The 13,326-nt window shown below is 40.2% G+C and overlaps 1 long non-coding RNA gene across 1 annotated transcript; it reads left to right on the top strand.

Annotated features, from left to right (window-relative positions):
- Positions 1-2,772: 2,772 nt before the first annotated feature.
- On the top strand, positions 2,773-13,044 carry LOC146895814 (uncharacterized). Its single transcript, XR_015001544.2, has 3 exons — positions 2,773-4,926; positions 5,148-5,269; positions 10,976-13,044. It is a non-coding gene; the product is annotated as an uncharacterized LOC146895814 (long non-coding RNA).
- Positions 13,045-13,326: the final 282 nt, after the last annotated feature.

The raw sequence follows: 13,326 nt of genomic DNA, 5'->3' as shown, positions 1-13,326 counted from the left end.
TCTTCTATTAATGGAAGTTTCCTCTCTCTTGTACCCCTCTGCTCCTCTGTCTTTACTGCATCTCCATTACATATTCATTCATGGTAGTGGCACTAGGAGCTTTTGCCAAACAGCTTTACTTGCAAATGTTCATTGCAATGAGTCTTTGGTCTTGTTCAAGGCCTCTGGCTTCTGCTATTCCATAAATACTGGGACCTCACTGAAACTCCTCTGGAATATTCTGCTGTGACCTAAAGTCATGAAGATCCTGTGGCTATGATTCTGTAGGGTTGTGCTATGGGACAATGTTTTACCCTGTAAAGATTTGTTTCTTGTACTTGTTTAATAAAATGCTGATTGGCCAATAGCCAGGCAGGAAGTAGAGGCAGGGCAAACAGGCAGGAAGTAGAAGCGGGCAATGAGAACAGGAGAATTCTGGGAAGAGGAAAGCTCAGTCTGCAGTCATCACCCAGAGACAGAGGAAGTCAGACAGAGAGAAAGCAAGATGTGATTGCTTCGCTGAAAAAGGTACCAAGTCACATGGCTAACACAGACAAGAATTATGGGCTAATATCAGTTAAAAGAGTTAATAAGCCTGAGCTACTAGCCCAATCAGTTTATAACTAATGTAGAACTCTGTGTGTTTATTTGGGACTAAACGGATGTGGGACCTGGTGGGGCAGAAACCTCAGTCAACAGGGTTAATCCCTTCATGCACTCCAACAGGTCATAGATGGAACAGATGTAGGGGTGGGCAAACTCAAGGCCCTGAATTTGGGCCTGGGTGGTAGCTAAGTTGGTCATCTCAGGTCTCCTCTGGGCATCTCTCACGTGCCCATCCACCCCAAAACCAACCTGTGAGGGGCCAGCTCAGCACTGTGCTCAAACATCAACATGGCTTCAGGTAGCAGCCCAGGCCATGGCTTTTGGTGATAGCATGGGTCTTGGACCTCAATACAGACCCTGGCAGTGGTAGAACCATGGATCCAGACATGGCACTCAGTGGCAGCCCAGGCTCTGACATCATTGTGGCCTCAGGTAGCTGTGCAGGCTCCTCATTGCTGGATACTCACCATGTGTCTCCCCAGTTCCACCTCTCTCTACAGTGCACGAACTGCTCCACTTCTCCCTGTCTCCCGCATCTCCACCACATACTCTCTCCCATCTCTCCAACACAGTGACACCTGCCATCCAGGACCGTGGGACAAGGGTGCGTGCGTGTGTGTCTTTCTGGTCACCCTGGGCTGTAGGGCCAGGGCATGTGCTTAGTAATCACAAGTTTAAATTTAAAAAAAAATAGTCAATTCAAGATATCTTCAAAATTAAAGAAAGTCTTTTTTTGCCAGACTTTAAAGCATTTTTTCTAGAGGCTAAGAACTTGAGAGTGGGGAAGTATAGGAGAGGTTTGATGGAGAGTCACTGGGAGCAGCTGGAAGGAAGAACAGGAGGGAGGGAGAAATGGTGTGATTCTACTTCAATTAAAAACAGCAAAAATAAATTTAAATTTAAAAGACAGATGATAAATGGGTGGAGAGCAATAAAGGAAGACACTCACTGTAAACCTCTGACCTCTACAAGCACATTCATGAACGTGTGCATGAGCTTGAAAGCAAGAAAAACATCACACACACATGTGCATACACAGAGAACAGTGTGTGTGTGTGTGTGTGTGTGTGTGTGTAACAATATTATGCCAAAAGAGGTCATCAATGGGGGTAGTTGGAAAGAAAAGAGTATAAATGCTATAAATAGAGTAAAATCACTTATGAAATTCTCAAAATAATTTTTAAATGCTAAAAATAATTTCAATACTTTCACACATTTGAGGAATGTGTTATAATGCTATTAGAAGAAAATGGCTTATTTGTCTCTTTCTACCAAAAAAAAGGAGAATGTTTTAAAATCACGCAAGATTTTCTCAGCAACCATAAGTATTAAAATACATTTCTAGTGAGAATCTCTAAACATAAACAACTATGACTTAACACATTAGCTGTAAGTACAGAAGCGTTTACTCAGCTTAGTTGACTGGCACAGCTCACAAGACAATAATAATCAATAAGAGACAGACTAACACTGAGAACTAATTAAATTAAAAAGCAGATTACTGTTCTTTATTAAAAATTATATGACCCCAAACTCTTGAGTTTATTGCTGAAAATTCCTAGAATCTTTCAAAACTCTCTGCTTAACAGATATTTTTAGCAAAGTGCTGAAAAACTTGTCCTTATATCCAACACAGAAGATAGTAGATTTATCTCATTCTCATTAAATAAACAGATGTTTGATCTGTTGCTAATGTAGCTGACTATGAGAGGGCAAGCCAGGAAAAAGCAGGAGATGGAGGAGTGAACAGAAGCTATTGAAAAGGAAACAGCCAGTATTTCATGTCAGGACTTTGAAAAAAAAAAAAAAGAAAGGAATTCATGGCACAGTATCAGGCTATAAACAAATGCTTTCCCAAGCAGATTGCATAAAAGTCAGCTTGCAAGTAAGACAACCCCCTAGTCCTCATGAAAGAGAGCATAGATTGAGAAAGGAAACTGTCCCCATTGTTCCCCTTGTTTCTCCACTGGTAACAAACCAGTATCTCCCAGTATGCGTCCCTCCCCTGACCTCATTATGTCTATAAGAATGATATACCACTGATTTCTGAAGAAATTAAAGGATTTTTTTTAAACACCTTGATGTCTGTTTACTTAATTTCTGTGCTGGGCTCTCTACAGAAAGGAATTTCCTGGGGCTGGATATTGCACAGGTGCTTGGAGAGAAGTCAATTCCTTCATTGGTGCGGATGAATTATCTGTATTCTGTCAATCATGTATTTTAATAAAACGCTGATTGGCCAGGCAGGAAGTATAGGCGGGTCAACCAGACAGGAAGTAGAGGTGGAGTAATGAGAATAGGATAAGGCTAGGGAGGAGAGAAGTTCCTCAGCCACTCCTGCGCAGATCACTGAAGAGGCAGCATGTAACTTGCCCAGCTGAGAAAGGTACAGAGCCATTATGGCTAACATAGATGAGAATAATGGGTTAATATAAGTTATAAGAGTTAACAAGAAGCCTGACCTAATGGGCCAATCAGTTTATAACCTTATGGAGTCCTGTGTGTAATTTCTCTTCGGGATTTGCCGGCTGTTGGGGTACCGGGCGGGACGGAAACACCAACAAGCCGGCCCTCATGCTACATATGGCGCCCAGACGTGGATAACTGAATCCACAGAAAGCTTGAGAAAGCTTGGGAAAGAATAGAGTAAAGCATGTTTTCTTGGTAGCAGCAATTTCTCAGGTCTGCTCTGCTTGCTAGAGGCAAGCAAGTGCTCTCATCTAAGAGAGGCTTCCTGACTCAGCTTTAGCTGCAAAACCTTGCAGCTCATTAAGAGGTCCTGCCACGAAACACTTAAACGGTGTTGATAAAAAGCTGAACGCATGCTTTTCGGTTTTAAGCTGTAGCAGGAAAAAAGCTGTGCTGTTTTAAAATGCTGGTTTTCTGGGCTGTCCTGCCAGGGCAAACTGTGACTCTTTCAGGCAGGCAGTCCGACTGAGTGTGGTCTGTGAGCAGAATGCTGCAGCTTGCTGGCAAGGACCTTGAAACGCCATAGAGTTGTGGCAGTGAACACAGCTCTGGCTGGTACATCAGCCTTGAGGCTGAAAAGCTAAGGAATGAGCTGAATCTAGCCGTCAAAGCCACGGCTCTCCATATTGCTTAGTAAATTAATGGCTCATGTGGTCAGAAAAAGAAAAATATACAGTAAAGAGAGATTCAAAGAGGAAGAAAACCTCTAAATGGTTTACAGTGTGTATATGCAGGCTAAAAGTTAAAGTTCTTAAAGTTAAAAGGAAAGAAAGAGAGTAGTTAGGTGTGGTGGTACACACCTTTAATCCCAATGCCTGGGAGGCAGAGGCATATTGACCTCTGTGACTTCAAGGGGTAGAGGTAGATTGACCTCTGTGACCTCAAGGTGTGGTAGTACACGCCTTTAATTCCAATGCCTGGGAGGCAGAGACAGATCTCTGTGAGTTCAAGGTGTGGTAGCATACACCTTTAATCCCAGCACTGGGGAGGCAGAGACAGGAGGATCTCTGTGAGTTCAAAGACAGCCTGGTCTACAGAGTTATTCCAGGACAAAGATATACAGAGAACCTATCTCAAAAAGTAAAAGTAAAAATATAAGAAATAGAGGTTAAAATAAAGCCACATAAAGATGGAAAATGCACAGAGAATCTTCATACTGTATGCTATTATGCTCTCTTTAAATTGTTTGATTGCTGAGGAAGGAGCAACAACTGCTAAAAGACTTTTGTTTATAAATGCTGCTGAACTAACCCAAGATAGGAATTTTGAAAATACCTTGGTTTCAAAACTGAAGTCAAAAGGTATGTTACTTTGGAGAAGAGATTTTGCTTTTGTTTCCACAGAAAACGAGAGACTCTGGATTTATTCAGAGTTAAGAATAATCACCTTTGACCAAGGGAGGCCACCTGAAAAATCTCCGATAGGAACAGATGACCCAGATGACAGAGGTCTACATCCAGAACTGATCCAAGACTGCTGCCTGAGATGATCGAGACTCACAGGATACTCCAGTCATGACTTGATTATAACTCTAAATTTTCTTTAGGTCCCCTTAAGACTATCAGCGCCCCCAACCAGCAGGAAGTAGCCTGAAATACTACGCCCACATTCCCAACAAATGGACTATGGGTATTTTTCTTTGTTTAAAAAAAAAAAAAGAGGGAAATGGTGCGGAAGAATTATCTGTATTCTGTCAATCATGTATTTTAATAAAACGCTGATTGGCCAGGCAGGAAGTATAGGCGGGTCAACCAGACAGGAAGTAGAGGTGGAGTAATAAGAATAGGATAAGGCTAGGGAGGAGAGAAGTTCCTCAGCCACTCCTGCGCAGATCACTGAAGAGGCAGCATGTAACTTGCCCAGCTGAGAAAGGTACAGAGCCATTATGGCTAACATAGATGAGAATAATGGGTTAATATAAGTTATAAGAGTTAACAAGAAGCCTGACCTAATGGGCCAATCAGTTTATAACCTTATGGAGTCCTGTGTGTAATTTCTCTTTGGGATTTGCCGGCTGTTGGGGTACCGGGCGGGACGGAAACACCAACAAGCCGGCCCTCATGCTACACTTCATGGTGGGTTTCCCTGTGCAGATGTAACTGTGTAAGTGTTGCTTCCCTCTACTTGAATTCATTTAACTGAAGACTACCTCCTGAATCAGAAGACAGCCTGGCCTGTGTGCACCACTACCTCCTCCTGAGGGCATGCTGCATAGGTAGGCTTTGATACTACATTTTTGCCTTTGATTATGAACAAAAGACAAATACTTAGATGTAAAACAGGAAAGGATCCTTTTACTCATAGAGTCACTTATAACAAAGTAGGCCAACAGTAGAGGAAGAAGTACCTAATAACTAGGTATCTGTATATCAGGGTTGCTGTGGTAATTATTAAATATGTCTCTTCTCACTGATGGTCTGAGTGTAGATGATCAAATATCTGACCGCTCTAAAAATAAACTTTATTTCTACAGATACCATTGCATACACACAACAGAAAGAATCAGCATAATGCAACTCATCGAAAGTCTGCAAACTATTAAAAAACAGATTAATTTATAATCCATTGTCTTTTTAGCAATGATTTATGAGTTATACCAACCAGAGGACCTGAAAAAAATATCAGCCTCTAGGAACTCAGGTTTTGGTACATGTAAATAGTGATGTATAGGGATAGGTGGGGAAGAGGTTAAGGAAAATCAGAGGCTCTCTTTGCAGATTCTACCGTGGGCTGATGTTTTTTTCCCAAGATTTGGGCCCAAGATTGCGGCCCAATCTTGGCTGCAAGTCCCAAATAACCAACACAGAATTTAGTATTACTTATAAATGCTCAGCTGATAGCTCAGGTTTGTTACTAACTAGCTTTTATAACTTAACCCATTTCTAATAATCTATGTGCTGCCCCAAGGCTTGTGGTTTTTACCTCTAGCCCATTTTGTGTATCTGACTCATTCTGCATCTGACTGGCGACTCCCCTGACTCCGCCCTTCCTCATCTCAGCAGTCTGTCTCAGGCTGTCTTGCCCAATCTCTTCCTGCTTAGCTATCAACCAATCAGCTTTTTATTAAATATGAGAACAATACATATTTACAGTGTGCCAAGACTGCTTCACAGCACTCCACTGCCCCCTTCACCATGCCCCTTCCTAATGGGAGGGGAAGTTAAAACATGTTTCATATCATCTGAAAGGTAAAACTACTTGACATCACACCAATGACATCTTTTCCTTCATCATTAAAGCATATCAATAAAATGAAATCTCCCTGGCACATCATGCCCTAAAATTATTCAGATTCCAGTAACCCTTGCATTAATCAGGACTCTACAGAGTGTCACTGCTCTAGACGTAGTGGGACCTGGGAGAATGGAACTGATAAGTGAGGCTGACTAAACTCTCACGTATAGCCAACTTTATTCAGAGGATCAGACAATTTATACTCTGAGGGTTAAGAATGATCGCATGAGTAAAGTTCTAATGAGTTCAGGCTGTATACAATTAACAAGCTGCACATGGCCAAAAAAAAATGTTTTTCCATAGAGGCATAAAAAGGAGAGTTTAAATATCTCACTGAATAACATCAGCAAGCAATAATGAGTAATCTGAGGTAAACTCCTCTCTGCTCCACCTGGGGGGAGCATGAAAACATATTCCAAAGAACAATTCTATATTTTGAAGACTGAGGACAGAAGATTTGTCTTGTTTTCTTGGCGTTTTTCTCAAGCACTCAGAATTCTCCTTACATGGCTCCATTCTTGCACTGTGTTATGACACGTTGGAATAAAACCAACTATGTGTATGTATATATGTGTTAGGAGAGACAGACACAGATTTGTTGTTTATGATTGGATACATGGGAAGTCTAAAAGCTAAAGGGAGCCTGGCAGCTGCAGACCCAAAGAAGTGCTCATATTGCAGTGAGTTTTAAAGCCATTAGCTGGCAGAACTCCCTGTTTGGTGGTCAGATGTTCTCTACCTAAGAGGCTTCAGTTGAATGAATGAGGCTCATCTGCATTGTGGGAGGTAATTTGCTTCACTCAAGGCTGGCCTATTTCCCACCTACTCTCATCCATAGAAACACGTAGAATGACATTTGACCACGTATCTGGGTGGTGCACCTCAGCATGAAACTTGCCATCACAGTCAATGTTAACAGTGCAGTGTTACATTAGCCTTTTGTTTTGTTTTGTTTTGTTTTGAAACTGGGTTTCTCTGGGTATCTCTGGCTGTCCTGGGTGTAGCTATGTACAGGCTGGCCTTGAACTCACAAGAGATCTGCCTGCCTCTGCCTACCTGAGTGCTGGGATTAAAAGCAAGCACCACTACCACCCGGCTGTTACATTAGTCTTGTTTCTACCCTTGAAACCCAATTAATAATACTGAGAGGACAGAAAATAATTGAAAGTGGGAGAAATACATTTGTAATGTAAATCAAAGCAAAAACACCTGTGAAGTGTTAATGGAAATTTGTAGAGCACAGTAGGGGTCTATCATAAAATAACAGGAAATAATTAATTTCCCCCAGGTTCCCTGATCTATGCCGTTGAGGACATCACTTCATGCCCACTCCTTCCTAGAAAGTAAGACCTAAAATAATGAGGTGGAGATACATAATGTTGGCAAAGATTCCAAAAACGAACTCAAACTTGATTTTGACTTAAATAAAAAAATATGTGGTTTATTTCTTTCAGAAAATAGTCACTGGAATTTGAAAATGTAATGTCTTTAAAATTCGTACTTGAATAGATGTGAAGTATGTTTCACCTCTAGAATCAACTTCCTATATTTTTGTACATGGGTAAGTGCCCAATGATCAGTGACGAAACTCAGAAGGTGGCCTGAGAATGGAATAGACCCCAGACAGCAACTATCCAAGTAGAATCTCTAGGGGTTGGCATACATATCTGAACCCCAAATAAAAACCCTTGCTCTGGCATATAGTCTGACAAGGTAACAGAATATTTTGTGTAGCAAATTAAAATCTACTGCCCCAGAAAACCTTCCCAGATTTTATTTCTCTACCAAAGGCATTTCCAGGTGTATCAGGACATTTACAATGTCTTAGAAAATCTTATATACATTACGTACCCTTTTGGTTGCAATACTTTGCACTGAGACTGAATTTTCTTTACAAAAGAAATAAATCTGGCTTCTAGAATGAGAACAAAATGTCATTATGATACATTATTTCTACTTATATTTTATTTCTAGGGGCAAATAATTACCTCTATACATTTTGTCTCTTAAGCTTTACATCAATAAAATCATGGTGTAATTATTGAAAGATTGTTTCATCTTGCTATCCTGAAAAAAATAAATGTTCTCTAAATAAAGACTAGCAACATTTTTTTTATTCCTTCAATATTCTGAAAACTATGTACCACTTGTAGGATATACTGCAGAGTCTAAGAGGCAAAAGACGATGCTTCTAACTCAAGGACTTCCTGTCCTAGGAGGAAAGAGGATAGTGCTGTTTTTTTTTCCTACCCTCAAACTCATGTGGAAATGTAATCTCATTGACAACAATTTTTTTTAAGAGTTTGTTAGGTGGTGACTGAGTCATGAGGACTCTGCTCTCATTGGCGGGAAGAGTTAGTTTCCCCTTTTACAGAGCTGCAGCAAATTATCCAAAACCTCGCAGACTCAGAAGTGCCACCCTGTGCTGGATCAGCCACTGTCCGTTTGACAGTTTATGAAATTATGCCAGATTTTAATTTTAGGTATTATTCACACTCTACTGCACACTTAGAAATAGTTTAAAAATGATTTCTTAATTCTACATGGACAACATAACCACTGAAAAAATATGTAGGCATGAATAGTTAACTGACCTGCTTGTAGACAATTGATCATTGAGTTCAGTTCTGTTGCCACTACTGATCAAAGGTTTAAACAGAGGAAAAAGGAAAGGAAGGAAGAGAGGAAAGGAAACAGGAGTGAGGAAGAGAAGGACAGGGGAACAAGATGAGTTCACATCAGGCTGAAAAAAAATTCAGAAATCTTTTTTCTTTCTTCCTCTTGAACAAATCACCAAAAATATATTGTAAGGATATTTTCTCACATCATTAAGGGAGATAAAATAATTGATGGTTATACAAAAGATAAAGATACAGCTTATGTGTATGTAATATTTGGGGGGGGATATGGATTCTGAATAAAAGCTAAAAGCAAATTTCTGATTTTGAAAAGATCTTTCCATGGGAAAATGCATAATGACAATGGCTCCCACTTATTGTAGGTTAGTTTTCTAGGACAACAGGTGTTTGTACTTATTACTGTTTTTCAAATTTTGGAACATTTACACATATGTAGTAATATATCTTGGGGATGGAACCCAAGTTTGAACATAGTATGTTTCATTTATTACCTCATATAAATAGACTGAGGTATTTGTTTGACGTTTGGTTTCTGAGACAGCATCTTGCTATGTAGCCCTGGTTGGAACTAGGCTTGCTTTAATTTCTTATCACTCCTCCTGCCTCTGAATCTCAAGTGCTAGAATTATAGTGTGTGCTATCAAGCACAGTCTGAGGATAACTTTATGCAATACTTTTAGCGTGCCTGTGTTTTGGTTCTACTCAATCATGAAGTAAGGTGTGGGGTTTTCCTCTTATGGCACCTTGTCACACTCAAAAGTTTCAAATAGAGCATTTTTTTGTTTGAGGTTAGAGACTCTCGACCTACTCGACCTACATGATGCCACTGCCTCAGGACTTTACACTTATTTTCTGAAACAGTATTGTGAGGTGGATGCTATTGTTTTTACAAGACACCTAGGACAGAACTGGGAGAGATGGAGGAGCTTGATCTAGTTATAAACCAAGAAGATCTCAAGCTGGTTAACATAAAATTATGTTCTTGTCACTGCACTCACTCAGGTAGGGTTTTTTTTTTTGTAGTTGTTGTTTATTGGCAGAAAATAGGCATTGTGGTGATTTACATGAGATATCCCCCATATGTCTCAGTTGTTGGCACATTTAGGGAGCTGAGGAGGTGTGGCTTTGCTGGAAGAAGTTTATTTTTGGGGACAGGCTTTGGGGTTTCAAAAGCCACACCATTCCTAATTAGTTCTTTCAACTCCTTGCTTGTGGTTCAAGAAGTGAGCTGTCAGCTATAGCTACAAATATTCTCCATCCACTGGTCCCCTGGACCAGTTTCTCTCAACAACCGGGTCCCGCTCACCTCTGAAATAACCGTTCCAAGACTGGATATAAATTACATACTCTTTGACCTATTTGCTCAGGCTTCTTATTAACTAACCCTTACATATTAAATTAACCCATTTCTATTATTTTATATTTTACCACAAGGCTCATGGTTTACCTCTTGCTTCTTGGGTGGCTACAAGGCATCTGCCTGACCCCGCCTTCTTTCTTCCTCTATTTCTGCTTGGATTTTCTACCTTTCTATATTCTGCCCTGCCATAGGCCAAAGCAGCTTCTTTATTAACCAATGGTAATCAAACATATTCACAACATTCAGAGGGGAATCTCACATCAGTCAGCTTCTACTGCTGCTGCTGTGACTTTGCTCTACCATCACAGGCACTTACCCTCTGGAACCATCAATCCAACTAAGCCCTTCTGTAAGTTACTTTGGTCATGGTGTTTTATCACAGCAATAGAAAAGTAATTGATATAGACAAAGAGATAAAACAATGTGGACAATTCTAACTACAGAGTTTCTAAATCTCTAGTAACCATTTCCTAAGTCCAACATTTGACTCAACCAAGAGAGCAAAAATTTGAATTTGATGTTCCTGACAAATGTATACAATACTGATATTCAAAATAATGCTTAAATGGTTTGTATGTCTATATATGTTTGTGGTGTCTGTAACAGGCAATGGTGATTTTTGTTAAATAAAAATTAAAGAAAGGCAGGTATAATCTTCCCATGAGAAGATTAATTCTCATCTTTGCAGTCTAGGTGCTCATGAAGACTCAGGTTGTGAAGGATGCCATACTATGCTTGAGGTTCTGGACAACAAAGCTTAAAAATCAACTTGTCTCAGCAAGGACCTGAAAGTACAGTCATCTAAGTTGCACCCACATCGAAAAAGGAAGTGACTTTATCTTACATCTGAAGAAGAGGATGAACATCTAAAGGGGTCCAGACCTCTTTGGGGTCCCATATCAGATATCCTACACAGCAAATATTTTATATTATGATCATGCAGCAATGACAGAATTTTATGGTTGGGGTCACCACAACATGAGGAACTGTATTAAAGAGTCACAGCATAGGCTGTGAAGCACTGCTATAAATGATCTGAAAGGCAACTGTGTGTTGAGTCCCAAGAACCAATAGTACCAGGAACTTGAGTAATGCCAGATCTCTTTCTCAATTTTTTTTCTTACTTGCTATCTCTGCTCTGGGCCAACTTTTTCTCAAACTGAGCCAGACTCTGTCCATGTGGCAGGAATATGACCACTGACAAGTTTTCAGGATTCACATCTCAATTCCATCATAGGAAGGCTGCCCCCCGCCACTATGCCCTTCTCCAGTCAATGAACAACCCAAGCAACTCCTCTGGGGACAATGATTAGAACAGCTTGTTTATTCATCCTGGAGTACTCCATATTTCCCAGAGACAGAGAATACACCTATAGAGAAACAGTCGCTAGGGAAACAAGTTGCCTTCCTCGGAATAAAGAAAGTAGTTGGAGAAAAAAAAAAAAACAGTACCTATTCTCCATAATATTGGGTTTTTTTTGTTCAGTGTCTTCCAAAGCCAGATATGACAACAGATAAAGTTTAGACACAGTAGAGTTAACATTTAGCTAACTGACTAATAAAAAAAAATCTGTATTTATTGTATCTGATTTTTAAAAGACCTTTAACATAATTAAAGGGATTTATAAATCATACCAACAAGCTATCAAAAAAGTGCCACAAGCCGGGCGGTGGTGGCGCACGCTTTTAATCTCAGTACTTGGGAGGCAGAGGCAGGCAGATCTCTAGGAGTTCGAGGCCAACCTGATCTACAAGAGCTAGTTCCAAAACAGGCTCAAAGCTACAGAGAAACCCTGTCTCAAAAAACCAAAAAAAGGGGGGTGGTGGGCACAGATCACTAACTACAGATTACATCAGAGTAAAGCAGAGAAACAAAGCACGTGGTAAAAACCAAGATAGAAAGAGCTCAACAAAAACTGCGAGATCAAACCACAACGGGAATTAAAGCTTTTACTCTGTGACGGACAATGGAATGTGGGCAATCTGACGACTAACATAATTCATGGTACCCATAAAAATAAAAGCAAGCCCGTGTCTCAAGTAATTCCATTCCTTGTAAACTAGGATGAGAAGAAACAATTGACATGCTTCTTAAAGATGAGGAAGCACAGTGATGTGAGTTGATATGTAGGACCCCAGACAGCAGTTATCAGACAAGCCCAAAGCACCACACCAAATCAGTGCAGTGACCAAAGCAATATATTCTGGAATTTTATATTAAAGAAAGACATGTATTTAATAATAAATTAATTTATTCCATTGACTGACTGTGTAAAGTACCTTGATTCTCAGACGTGGTGGGAATGAAATATGAAGGCAGGCTAGCTTTAACAACCCAACAGGTCTACTTTCATCAGAATTACAGGCATGAGCCACTATAAGCAGCCAACCGGCCGTCAGCCTTTCAGCATGTCTGTCCTCACTGACAATAGAATCAGGAAGGATGAGAGCTGAGTGAGTGAGAGCAGGGCTGTGGGACAGAGGACCAGGACCAGCCTGGCTCAGAACAATGCAGGAGGTAGCCAGCAGTAGCCATGACACGGTCAGCTAGGCCAAGAACATAGGTCACACAGTCCAAGTCAAGCAAGGCGGAGGAGGTCAGAGAAATGTGTGGCCTCTGCAGTCAACACAAGACTGGCATTCCCCTGAGCAGTGCCTTCTCATACTGCTTGTATTTCAGTGGCTGACTCCAAATGCACTGTGTCTTCATTCCCCAGTGCTTCTGAATTACAGTAAAATCATAGTGTTTTGCATCATTATCAGGTCGTTATGTCTAATGTTTAATTAATATTAATGAAATGTTAATGAATATTCATTAGGAAAATTAGAGCACATTATCAGTAAAAATCATATACCGACTTTTGTAATAAACAAAGAAAGAATTTTAAAGCTTAAATGATTTATTTTCAAAAAATATTCTCAAGGACTTCTTGTGGTGGGAAATACTGTTTCTTTGTTTGAGGTTTATGTTAGAATTCTATTGTAACATGGTTTGTTATTTAAATGAATTTGTGTATCAGATGGCACAAATATGGTCTA

The sequence above is a fragment of the Myodes glareolus genome, chromosome 1, assembly GCF_982192425.1.
Source record: "Myodes glareolus chromosome 1, mMyoGla1.1, whole genome shotgun sequence".
NCBI lineage: Eukaryota > Metazoa > Chordata > Mammalia > Rodentia > Cricetidae > Myodes > Myodes glareolus.
This window is presented reverse-complemented; position numbering and strand designations above follow the sequence as displayed.